General features: G+C 38.6%; 1 non-coding gene across 1 annotated transcript; it reads left to right on the top strand.

The window, feature by feature from the left end:
- The first annotated feature begins 11,787 nt into the window (after positions 1-11,787).
- LOC147916986 (U6 spliceosomal RNA) lies at positions 11,788-11,889 on the top strand. The gene has a single exon (XR_015552403.1). It is a non-coding gene; the product is annotated as a U6 spliceosomal RNA (small nuclear RNA).
- Positions 11,890-12,669: the final 780 nt, after the last annotated feature.

The following is a 12,669-nucleotide window of genomic DNA, read 5'->3' as shown; positions in this document are numbered from 1 at the left end:
ATAGCCGGCTTTGCCAAAGAAATCATTGTAACAATGTTGTGTTATTTCCTGATTACAAAGTTTGCAATTTCTTTAGAAGCCAGACGGTTTGTTTTTCCAAACCAAAATTTCTTCTCTCCTACTTTTCAGAATTCTCAAAGAATTCTGTGTCATTTCTTTCTGAATGAATAAAGCACTGAGCAAATTAAACTATATAATTCTCTCCGTCACTAACTCTGCCATTTGGTTGAAGGGACTCAGCCGCTAACTACTGTGTGTCTCCTTGTGTCTCCCAGAGAGATGAAAAGAACGAGTCTCCCATTCGCTTGTCCTGAGCCTGGAGCTGCAGCTTATAATTTCTCCATGAGAAATGATTACCGCTTGTTTTAAAACACCCATGCTGTGTTGAATCCTGCACAGAAAACATTATGATCTCGACACTTTCCTTCTCATAACTGAAGCACACACTTTAAGACGACTATTTTATATTCTCAGCTCCAATTAACCTGAAGTGTTTCTCTTCCCTATGTCTCCCCCTCACCCCCACCCCCTTTACCTAAGCCTATCCTTCTACCCTTTTGTAACAGACAGATATTTTTCTTCAGGAAGATGATATGTGACATACTTTATTGCAATTAATAAGAGTGGGCACTGACAGAGGAAAGGGTGTGAAATCGAAGAGTGGATAAACCGCTTCCCTCTTTCCCCATGACATTCCCACTTCTTACCCTTTTCCTCCACCTCCTTTGGCTGGTTATTTCAGAGAGCAGGCATGGGTAAGAGAAAATAAACGCTACCATTAGTCTCTCATGCTGCACCCTTTCACAGCCCCACCCATTCATCCATATGTGGCTTTCCCATTCATTCCAATAATAATACCAATTACTATGCAGGCAGGACTATTCTTATTCACATGTGCAGCTCACTGTGGACATTTATGCTACACTCTGAGCAACACTCATAGCTTCAACAACATCGATTATACAGCTGTTGTACAATCGTTGTAAATGAAATATACCATGCCCCATTCAGCTTGCAGAATCATTCATGACCATGGAAGGTGGGATAGGAGAGGGGTGGACCTTCCTCTGCCCGATTTCTCTCTGGTTCTGGACTCATTCTCTAAGTTCTGATACATCCAGGAGCTTAGGATGGAGAAGCAGCTGAACTGATATAATTAAGAACCAAAAAGCTGAAGCAACATTGTTTTCCTCTCAGAGGAGGGATTTCGGGATCCAGGTTCAAGGGACAAATGGGGCCCCAGGACCTCAGCATCACAAACAACGCCTCTGCCTGGACTCACTGCGGCCAGATGTCCTAGGTCAGACAGAACGACTTGGACGTTCTTGTCTGTGACCACCCAACCAGAATGTCCAACTTAGGCATATGTTGTCTCTGCTTTTTTCTGTCTTCCCAGCTCAAGTTTTCTTATTTGTTCTCACCTTCAACAGGTTACGTTTGTGGCCAAAACCAATATTATGAGTCTTTTATTTTTACTTTTCCGAGGAAATTTACTGGTTTAATCTGCCGCTCCCAAGGAGACCCAACCCATGACGGTTTTGTGCTTCTTTCTTTCTTTTCCGGGTTTGACTCTTCCAACCCTCAGACTCCAGTTGGCTGAATTGACATAAGCGTGACATTCTACACGTGACCATCCGTTCACCCGTGTGTTGTCACAGGCAGTTAGTACAACTCAGATTATACCTATTTTATAGACAACAAGATTAATGTCTTAAGGAAGGCCATACAGGTAATTCACGTTAGAACTGAGACTTAAGTAAAAATAAACATGTAGCTTTTTCCTCTATACAGATTTTATTTATCTTCACATTTAGATACTGCTTTCTCTTCTAAGAGCTTTGCAAAGCCTCTATTGGATGAAATTTAATACACTATTTTTTTTACATTTTAATATGTAGGAAAATATCTTACAGTCGATGACATTTTGACAGTTACCCTCAGCCAAACAGCAGTTAATATGTAGCTGCCGATGTTTGTATATGCACAATTTTTTTTTGTTATTCCTGGTGAATGACTGAACAACCGAAATCCTTTGAATGTTCAGCCAACAATTTTTAACTTAAGGATCATTTGAAAAAAGGAATACTAGTCTTTCTGTTGTCTGAAAATTCTCCATTTGACATCTTCTGGTAAGATCAAGAAAGTGTCAGCATGAAAACTCTCACTAGGAGTGTCAGAAACTTGGAATAAATTCCTACAGACAATGGTGGAGCACTCTTTTAAGAAATGCTACATCACCAATGCTCTTAATAGCACCAAGGATGATTTGTGTGGAAAAACACAGAGTTGAAAACTAATTCATAGTTGTCAGACTCATGATATTAGAGAGGTTTTAAGAATATCAAACCAAATTATTTCACTTATATTTCCTTTATATATGTGCCCAAGAGTGATAAATGATAAAAATCTATATCAAAATAACTCTGAAAGAGCTCTTTCAATAATTATGAAACAACAATTCTAAGTGATAAGAAAGCATTGTGTCATAGGTTAATTAGCAGTCATCTTTTCTTTCTTAGGGACACATAAAATAAAGATTCATCTTACATTCAGAAGTGTCTCAGAAACAGGGAAATATATGAGTAACTCATTTGATCCTCATAGACATCTGATGAGATTGGTGCTATTAGTCTCATTTTATGGATTAAGGACCAAAGTACAGAGGTAACTTGCCCAAGGTTACCTATCTATTAAGTGGTGGAATGTGGATTTGAACCTGGGTAATTTGACTCTGGAGTTCATGCTTAACCTGGGATAAATCTTGCCTATAAACAGGATTTGTTAGGTTTAAACATTGATTAAAAAAAATTATTAGTTTTTGGTTTTGTTGTTGTTATAGACATTTAAAATTGGGAAATTTTGCATAAGAATTTGAATTTCCAGCTTTTCAGGAAAATCTAACCTAGCAATAGTGATATCTTTATTCTACCTGATAACAGTTGGCTTGAGGGATTTGCTGCTTCCTCTTACTGAGGCATTTGCTCTCCCTCCCGAGGCAACCTTGCCTGCTCCATTCATCTCCTCACTTCCTTCTTCCCTGTAGGGATTTAATGTTGTAACATCAGCTGTGCTGCTGTGTTAACACTGGGGACATCCCCTGGAGAACTTGCTCACAACCCACTGTTCCCACCCCAATCTCCCCTCTTCCCCACTCATACTCTACACGGCACAAGGGAAACTGGGCCAAAACAGGTTGAAACACCTCTGGACCAAAGCCGAGAAACAGAAATCTTTGTTTTTGGCCAGGATGTGAGGCAGAGTTTGATCAGAAAAGCAAATTCACCAGGAGTAATATCAAATAAGGGGCTTATCGTAGAGATTTTATCATGTAGAGTTCTGCTTGCTGGTGAAACGGTGTATGTAGGGCCACTGCTTTTGCATCTGGTTCTGGGCATGACATCAACAGGGCTGACAGTGGAAAAGGAAAAATGGTTGTGAAACAGGGGAGGGCAAGGGCAAGCTGGAGTCCATGAGGACAAAGTAGAACCCACAGAGGTGTCACACCACCTCTGAGCTCCCAACTGTGTTAATGTGAATGATCTGCAGGAGAAGACGCCAGCCCATTGTCATGGAAGTAGACAGGATCCTGGCCCAGGAGTCAGAGAAGCCAAAGGAGAAGACCTGGCTAGAGGGGAAGGAGGTTTGGCTGTGTTGGCGTCCCCCACCAACTGAGGTGAGCCAGCACACCTCAGACAACATGTGTGAGCTACAACTACCCCTGGCCCTACACCAACTTTCCAGCATAAACACAACTACTGCTTCCCTTCTGCCTTCCCAGCCCCATCTGGAATTTTCTGGTGGCCAACTGTAGCCTGGAGCCATAAAGGGAAGGGATTTTGGAAAATGTAGTTTCCACTTAGCTAAGTTAACACAGCACAAAACCACAACAGCCACAAGTCAAGAAATCTTAACTCTCATGAAGCTCTAGCCTAAATAGCTTCAGTTTCCCACCTCTGAGTGACCAGGATTAGAAACATGCCAGGAACTCACTGCATTTGGGTCACGAGATGTCCATACCGTGGTGTCTCCTTATGATCTGGATTCTTATGTAAAGCCTAAAAGACTCATTTTGCAAATCCAGCTTCCGTTTTGGCAACCACAAACAAAACTCTCTTCTTCCTGGGTCAATGCCAGCTTCATCTAGTTCCAGTGCCCTGCTGCACTGACTCAGGTGAATTCCAGGCACACCCCCGTGGGGTAAGGAGGCTTCCATCCACACAGCAGCAACTCTGATATTACCGTTGCCACAGCTTGTTCTGTTCTCAGGCCCAGCTCTAGTTTCAAGAGTCTCTGGCAGGAAGACCTACAGAATCTTGTGTTGTACACAGAACAGGCCTTATGCAATCCCACTCATTGACTGATGACCAACATGCACCAACTCTGACATTGCTGCTCAGCACAGTAACTTACAAGGCAGGCAGGAAAAGAAGCACTTCCCCTCAGGATAATCCTTATCAGTCATGGCCCACACTGCCTTAGGACTGGGCTTCCATTTTTATAGCTTCCCAGATTACACTCACATGCACAGCTAGCCTGTCTCAAGCATGTTCACAAAGTCCAGGTTAGATGACATTTCCAACCTTACCTTCACACTGTGCTCAACACTGCCCTAGGTCAACAGCTGAGACCTACCTCCACCCTTATGAGAAAATTCACTTTAGGGACCTTGAGTGTCTTCTGCTGCTGACCACCCTCACTTGAGGGTGTCTTGATGCATCAACCATTCTAATAACCTTGGACCTCAAAGGGAAAGACATTTCAGTCTTTTCTTACCTAGGGTCTCATTGGCCCCTTATACAAACTTGCCCTTACCAGTCTACCATATTAAGAGTTGTGGAGTATGGAGGAGTTTCAAGCTTTAAAAATTGTCCTATTATACTCAGTCTTAGCCCAAGTTCCTCCTAATATGAGAAGAGGAAACAGGAGTGAGGGATAGGGAGAGTGAAACAGGAAAGGCAGAAAAGCTAAGACAAGGATGCATGATCAAGTTGGCCACCACTATGTGACTATTGCTCATCCCATGGGACTTTCTGAGAAGCTTTATAAAGTGCATCTCAGACCTACCTGCCTGGGGGATGGAAGAGAAAATAATTTATGTATTAATCCCTTAATTCATTCACATTTCCAGTCTCTGAGTGGGATCCTGTACATGTCCCATGCTGCAGCATAAGAGGATCCCAGGACATGAAGTGAGCAATCCATGACATAGTCCCAAAGTGAGGTTGCACCTGAGTGAAGCTAATCAAAGCCCATGTGGGACTGATTATTGCAGCAGCTGCTGGAGAAAGAAGTCCGGCTGAGCAGAAGTAGTGGGATACAAGAGGGATCCAGTATAGTCTACCCTTGCAATACCTAGATTCATTCATTCTTCCATTAAGGCCATGTCCACTGACCTGGTTTTGGGAGACAACTGTATTCCTAAAATTCAAGGAGACTTTCATTTTTATTGGGAAATAGGGTGTACCAAGACACCGAAATTTCACAGAGAAAACATTGGGCTTTCCTTTGTGATCTCCCCACTGGATTAGACATTAATAAAGCATCAATATCTGGTCATTCTTTTCTTTCTGGGCATAAGAGAGTCAATGTTTCCGAGTCCTCTTGCAGTAAGGCAAGGCCATGTGACTAACTACGGCCAAAGAAACATAAGCAGAACTGACATGCGTTCCTCCCAGACGGAGGTAAAGAAAAACCCACACACAATTTTCCAGTCTCCCTTATCTCTCCTTGGATGGAGAGCATGGAGACTGTTTGTTGAGATGACAAAGCAACAATAGCCTGGACCACTGAGTCATCACATGAAGGAAAGCTGCTTGGGAGAGTCACCCAGCATATAACAGACTTTGCAGGAGCAAATAAATAATGAACTTCATGTTTTTAGCTGCTGAGATTTAGGGGACTGTTTGTTACAATATCATAACACATTCTGTCTAAAATACCCTTAAACTCTTACAAATTCCTTGTGTCATTGTAATCAAAAGTCAGAAGAACAGTTTAACTTCAGTGTTATGAATTATTTATATTATGTTATAAGTTTCATTAATACTTAAGAGCAATTAAATTCCTAAATGAGAGAATGTACTAACGTTCAGAGCTGGTAGAAAACTTTGTAACATCTCCTGTCAAGTCAGAAGTCATCATTGGAATTGGGAAGTTTTGGTTGAGATTCCAACATTTGCCACAGTGTGATAAACTCTTGTTGAGTTTTATGAAGATCTTAATGTGCTCATAGGCATGGAATCTCCAAGTTTCCCTTCACTTTGTGTACTATACTAAATACATCTGTATCATTGCCCGTTACAACCTCACTCCTCACTTAATCAAATTACACATATTTTCCTAGGGATAAGCTTTTGAATTGCAGGGGCTTCTCAGAAGCCCACATTTGCAATGATGCTACCATAATTCATTGTTACGTCTATCGTAGTTGCATTGTAGTTGATAAATAGTTGATGTTCGTTGAATTAAGTCAAATTGAACTGACATGAATTGAGGGAGTAGGAGGAAGATGATATGATCATTGTGCTGGGGACGTTATATCTATTATGAGGTTGCTAATATTATTCCCTTTTTGAAGATGAGGAAATTAAAGTTTAGAGAGATGAGTAGGTTGCTAAATGTCATACAAGCAGTAGTTGATATTGAAGTCCATGAATTCTAAAATCTCAGATAAAGCCAATGTTCTTTCCACAATATCATAATGTTACCTTGAATTGAAACAAATATAAACTGAATCAAAGTGATTTGAATTGAATTGTATTGAACTGAACTGGAAAATCCATCACAATGAAGAGATGTGGGACTCAAGACTCTGTAGTGCTCACAATAATTATGGTATATCATTACAGCCAACACCAATCACCATATGCCTATTTCCTAAGGGTGATTCTTTAAAATATTGAACTTTTAATATGTTTTTAATATATTTTTATTAATAAAAGTCTTAGCTCATAAAAAAAGTTCTGAACGAAACTCTTGGGTGATTTATATTGCTGTAATAACACCTATCTCTTTCTTTGTGAGAGTGGCTCCTTTGTTCTCAGAGTGTGGGAGAGACTCCTGATTAGCATTTGTTCCTAATACTTCTAGTCTCATTTGACCTGTCCGCATGGTGCAAAGGGATTCACCAATACATCAGTTACCAAGAGAAGCTAAGAGGCAAGTTCTATAATGGGTTTTTAAGTCACCTCACACTTTAAGCCAATACACTTAAGGAAAAAGCAGCAACTTGCACTTATGTCATTGTGGAATGTTCCTTACAGACCATTTTTGAATTAGATCAGGTTCAATTGCCTCACTTCTCAGAAGAGGAAACAATGCTGATACCTGGAACTGATCTTACAGTTTATAGTTTGTACAGAGTATTCACACACCCATTATCTCATCTATTATGTCATTTGAGGCCTCAGCCCTGGGAGGTTAAATAAATTGTCTAAGGTCATGTGGTTAATTAGTGGTAGAATGAAAATGAAGTGTTAGAAACCTGAGGTTTACTAAATGTGTGTTTTTCATTGAGTTATTTGCTTAACAACTATATATTGTGCAATACCCAATTGACATTGTACTTAGAACTTTGGGTAGGCATGGCAAAAAGAGAGTGTGAAATATTCAGTAAACACTGAATTGCCCTCAACCTGCAGACAATCTTACAGTAAAGAAAAAGCATATCTAATTTCAAGTAGGAAGTGACAAGTGGCTATGAGTGGTTCTAATCATTTTCCAGGGGAGTTCATGGAGGAGTGATTACATTTAGCTTAGCAAAGAGAAAAGTTCTCAAGGATTTCTAAAAAAGGGGACATTTGAATAGATTTTTAGATAGGTGGGTTTTGAATATGTAGACCTGGAGCATATAGAGCAAGGGGAATTGCTCTAGACAAGGACAGGTGGCAGGAAATATAAGACATGTGGAAAACAGTGAGGACTCTCTCTTTAATTTTTAGTCACATTATCTTTTTATATTTTAATGTCCAGAATACCATGAATTATTTTAGAATCAATTTCAAAAGAAACTTACCATCCGTTAGGCCGTGGAGTAAGATGCCTATTAAATGAATGATGGACTCTTCAATCAAGGGTGTATCATAGTCAAGGACTTATCATAACTCATTTTGACAAGATCAAGGGCAGAACGAAGACAAGTAGCAGAAGCTTAGATTCAAAACTTAAGTTGTGGAGAAATCATGAAAGGCGTTGAATAATAGATTAAAGTGGTTGAGACTTTACTACACGTGCAATCAGGAGCCATTGAAAGTTTTTTGAGTAGGAAGTAATAGGATAAGAATAGTGTTTAGGAAATTAAATTGACGGCACCATAGAGGAAGAATGAGAGTAGAAAGATAGAAGGGAGGTAAAATACTGAGAGATGATTAAAATAGTTAAGGAAAGAAACAATTTGAACCATTGAATTAGTTACTGAATAACAAACCACCTCAAAATTTAGAGGCCTAAAACAACAACTATTAGTTATTCTATAATTATACAGATTGACAATTTGGGCTGGGTCTATCTGGGCGGTTCTTCTGGTCTCAACTGGTCTTCCTCATGTACCTACAGTCAATTATCAGAGCTGGTTGGTCTAGGATGCCTTCAGTTGGGATGGTACGTCCTTGCTCCATGTGGTTTTCCATCGCCCAGCAGGCTAGCTCGGGCTTGTTCACCTGGAGGCTGGGAAGAGTTCCAGTAGAAGTGCCAATGCCACTTGAAGCCTAGACTTGCAACTGGCGTGATGCCGCTTACACTGCTTTCTATTAGTCAAAGCAAGTCACAAGGTCAGACCAGATACAAAGTAGGGGAAAGCAGAGCCCACCTTTTATTCAAGTAGCTGCAAAGTCACATTGCAAAGGGGCATGAATGAAAGGGAGGGAGGGAAATGATTATGGACATTTTTTCCCAGCAATCTGCACGCTCCCCAATTTGTTATTTCCTTTATTGTTATTTTTTTCATGTAATTTTGGAATAACTATATGAAGGATATAGAGGAAGAGGCCATTTTTCTGGAACATATCTTATTACAATTTCTATTTAATTGTCACATTCTCACTAAAGAAAGAAGCACAGCAATATCTTTTTGTCTTTAGTTAAGAAATCACCAATTCTATTCTGATGATTCACTTCTATAAAGCCTGAAACATTTGCAATGTCTTACACCATATTTAATAATATTAATTAATGTGATTTCATAACTAAATTTGTCTTTTTTTCCCTCCTATATTCAAATTACATTACAATAAACACATCATACCAGGCTTAGTAAGTGAACAGTATAAACCAGCGGAGGCTGATGAAAGATATTCCAACATGTTGTTAGAAAAACATTTGGTGTTTAAAATATTGAAATTGCTTTTCATCCAGAATTTCATTGACTTGCTCATTTGGGAATTTTTTTTTCAGTCTTTTTCATTCCATTGGTAGGTCTGTTTTTAGAGATCCTGAGAAGTCAAGGGGAACTTTCTAATACACTTCATGGACTAAGAGGGGCAGAATAAAACATAATTGGGTATCTTGGGAAAATTTCCCTTAAATTTAAACCCAAAAGAAATATGTTTTCCTTCCACATCTATTTCATATAGATATGCCTCTGGTTCTCATCCAGTTGCTTTCTTGAAATTTAGAAATTTACAAAATTTATTGATAAGATAGAAATATTTAAGATCCCATTTACTTAGAGTAAATATTCTTACCAGATGATGTAATTTAATTTTCGAAATACTTATTTAGTATTAGAGAAGAATTAGTATTAGTGTAGAGAGGAATCTGGCCCTCCTCTTCATGGCTACTGCCATTTCTCCAGTTCAGATGTTCATCACTTCTCTTCTGGACAAATGAAGTTGCCTCTTAACTGGCACCCTTGGTTCCAATTTTTCCTTTAATGCATCCTTTTGCTCTTCAGAGTATTTCCAATGGAGTGTTAGTCTGGCCAGATGTTCTTTAAAGAAAAAGGATCTGTGTTCAAATAAGTTGGGAAATGCTATAGAGCATATCCCCCATGCTTGTAGAGTCATAAAATCTGTTAGTACATTAAAAGCGTTGAGAAGTCCTGAGTAACGTAAGATAGTACTGTGCTTTTCTCTTCTGCATTACCCATGATCACCACCTTGTTTTATCTGAAGCGCTTAACATCTTAGAGAAAATTAGAATAATTATAGTGGGAATTTGAAGAGAAAGAGTCAATTTTCAACATTAAACTTCCAAAAGGTGAGTTGTGAAGACCAAGGCTAAAAAAAGTTCTTGAAATCCCAACTTTCTTGAGAGAGAATTGATTCATAAATTCCAAAAGATCTTTTAGTGTTGGTGGTATAGCAGTTAGCATAGTTGCTTTCCAAAAGATCTTTTATATATTAAGATCCAGCCTTAATGGAATCATAGATCTCTAAGTTTTACCAAAAAAGGTTGAGAGGTTAATCAGAAAGCAGTAGTGTATAAGGAGTGCTTACCAGACAGAGAAAGGAACATGATACTTTTCATGAGGGGAAGATGAGATATTTGGAAGCGATAGGTAGAAGATAAAGAAGCAACTTGGATCCTTCAGGACTCCGGTGCCCCCACCTCCATGGGCCTTGATCCAAAGAGTGCCAGAGAAGTGAGATGAAAACCCTGGGCAGGTAGGAAGGGAAGTTGAAACACTAGGGTGTGTGCACTCCTCCTACCAGTTATATCTCTGAAAGGACACTGACTTGCAGGACCCCTTTGTGTGCCAATATAGGATGACCACATTGGAATAGAAAAGATTGTATACGTATTTAGGCAGAAAAACATCAGGGAATTTTGCCAATGGAATCTCCTTTGACAGATGTATGCTGTGGAAGGAATTCAAAATTCCTTCCATGCTCCCATTGGGGCAACTGAAAAATAGTTGAGAAATAAGACAGTGGATCTACCAGGGTCACCATAGTAAATGGTAAGGTGTTCTCATATGAAAAGCAGTAAAGCAGAAAGAAGTTGCAGCTGAGGATTGAGAACCAATGAGAAGCAATGAGAACCAAGGAGAAGCATAACATCCGGAAATGAGGACGAGGATAGGGCTTTCAGGACTTTGCTTTTGCTGAGAACAGGCGAGGAGTTACACCTGTTACAGTCACTTGAGGACCAGATGCAGTTTAAAAAAAGCCACTGCCCAAAGTTAGGTGAGACAAGGTAGACCTCAATCACAGAGTTCAGCAAGAGAAAGCCTAGGAGACATTTCTCCCAATTCCAGACACCATTTTGGAAAGGAAATTGTGGGACACCATCTGGAGGAGAAAAAGTGTTTTAAAGAGAGTGTAAACTTTAAATTGAGTGAACATTTACATTAAGTGAGAAGATTTTAAACAGGAAAAGATGGAGTTACCTGTAACTGGAAAGTTTACGTTATTATTTCCTACCCATCGCTAGAAATGGGGATTATAAAGGAACTTAGTTACATAGAAATATCATAGAATTTTATTCAAGTGAGTTGTAGGTATAAATTGTCTACTCTATTACATAGATAAATCTGATTCTTCTTTTAATCCAAAATTCCCCAAGTTTATTTGTCAAAAGAAGTTTTTTAAATTAATACATTGAGTCTTCTCTCAGAATAAGTATTACATGGAAATCCTCTGGGAAATATGTTCCTATGTTCTTATTAGAATTATCTCTTAAAAACAGTCTTCTTTTTTTAAAATTAATCCTGTTATTCATTTGTTTAAAAATCACTTTTTGGAATTCTTATATGTTTGAGGCATTTTGCTAGGTGCATGGACTAGAAAGATGACTCGATCATAAATTCTGACCTCAGAGAAGCCGTAGATTTTCAGAGGAAATACGTGCTTGTTTTGGCAACATATATACTAATGTTAGAACAGTACAGAGAGGACCAGCATGAATCTTGTGCAAGGATTGCATGAAAATTCATAGGAGTTCCACATTTTTCTCTTTAAGAGTTCATACTTTCTCTTTAAGAGAACAATCAAGGCAAAGACATTATCTCTTACTATTTCTACTCTACATTGTAGTAGAAGTTTAAGAAAGTGAAATAAGACAAGTAAAAGGCATAAAGATTAGAAACAAAGATTAAAACTGTTAATATTTGCATATGCCGTAATTGTCTGTATAATGAATCCTAAAAAATATACAAAACATCTACTAGCCCTGATAGTGAATTTAGCAAGGTCACAGTATACAAAGTCAATATCCTAAGAGCAAAGATTTGGAAAATAAAATTTTAAAAGTTCCATTTAAGATAATACAAAACCAAAACTTAAGGATAAATTTAGCAATACATAAAAAACCTCTACACTGAATCCACATGAGATTAATGAGCGCAAAGAATCCGTTAATAAATGGTGAGATATACCATGTTAATTGATTGGAAGACTCAATGTTGTGAAGATGTCCATTCTCCCCAAGTTGTGGTACAGATTCAACACAAGCCAATCATAATCCCAGCAAGTTTTTATTTTAGAAATTGATAAGCTCTTCTAAAATTTATATGGAAGTGCAAATAACCTAGAACAATCAAAACAATCTTGAAAAAAGAAAATAATATAATATAGGAGGGCTTACATTCCCAAACTTCAAGATTTACTTACTATGAAGCTACATTAATTAAGTCAGTGTGGTATTTATGAAAGGATAGTTAAATAAAACACTATAAAGAATCCAGAAATGCATCCCCACTTACACACTTATTTTTGATAATGGCACTGAAGG

Source organism: Ceratotherium simum, chromosome 5, assembly GCF_057802395.1.
Source record: "Ceratotherium simum simum isolate JZ-2026a chromosome 5, ASM5780239v1, whole genome shotgun sequence".
Lineage (NCBI taxonomy): Eukaryota > Metazoa > Chordata > Mammalia > Perissodactyla > Rhinocerotidae > Ceratotherium > Ceratotherium simum.
The sequence above is the reverse complement of the archived record's forward strand: the minus strand, read 5'-3'. Positions and strand labels throughout refer to the sequence as shown.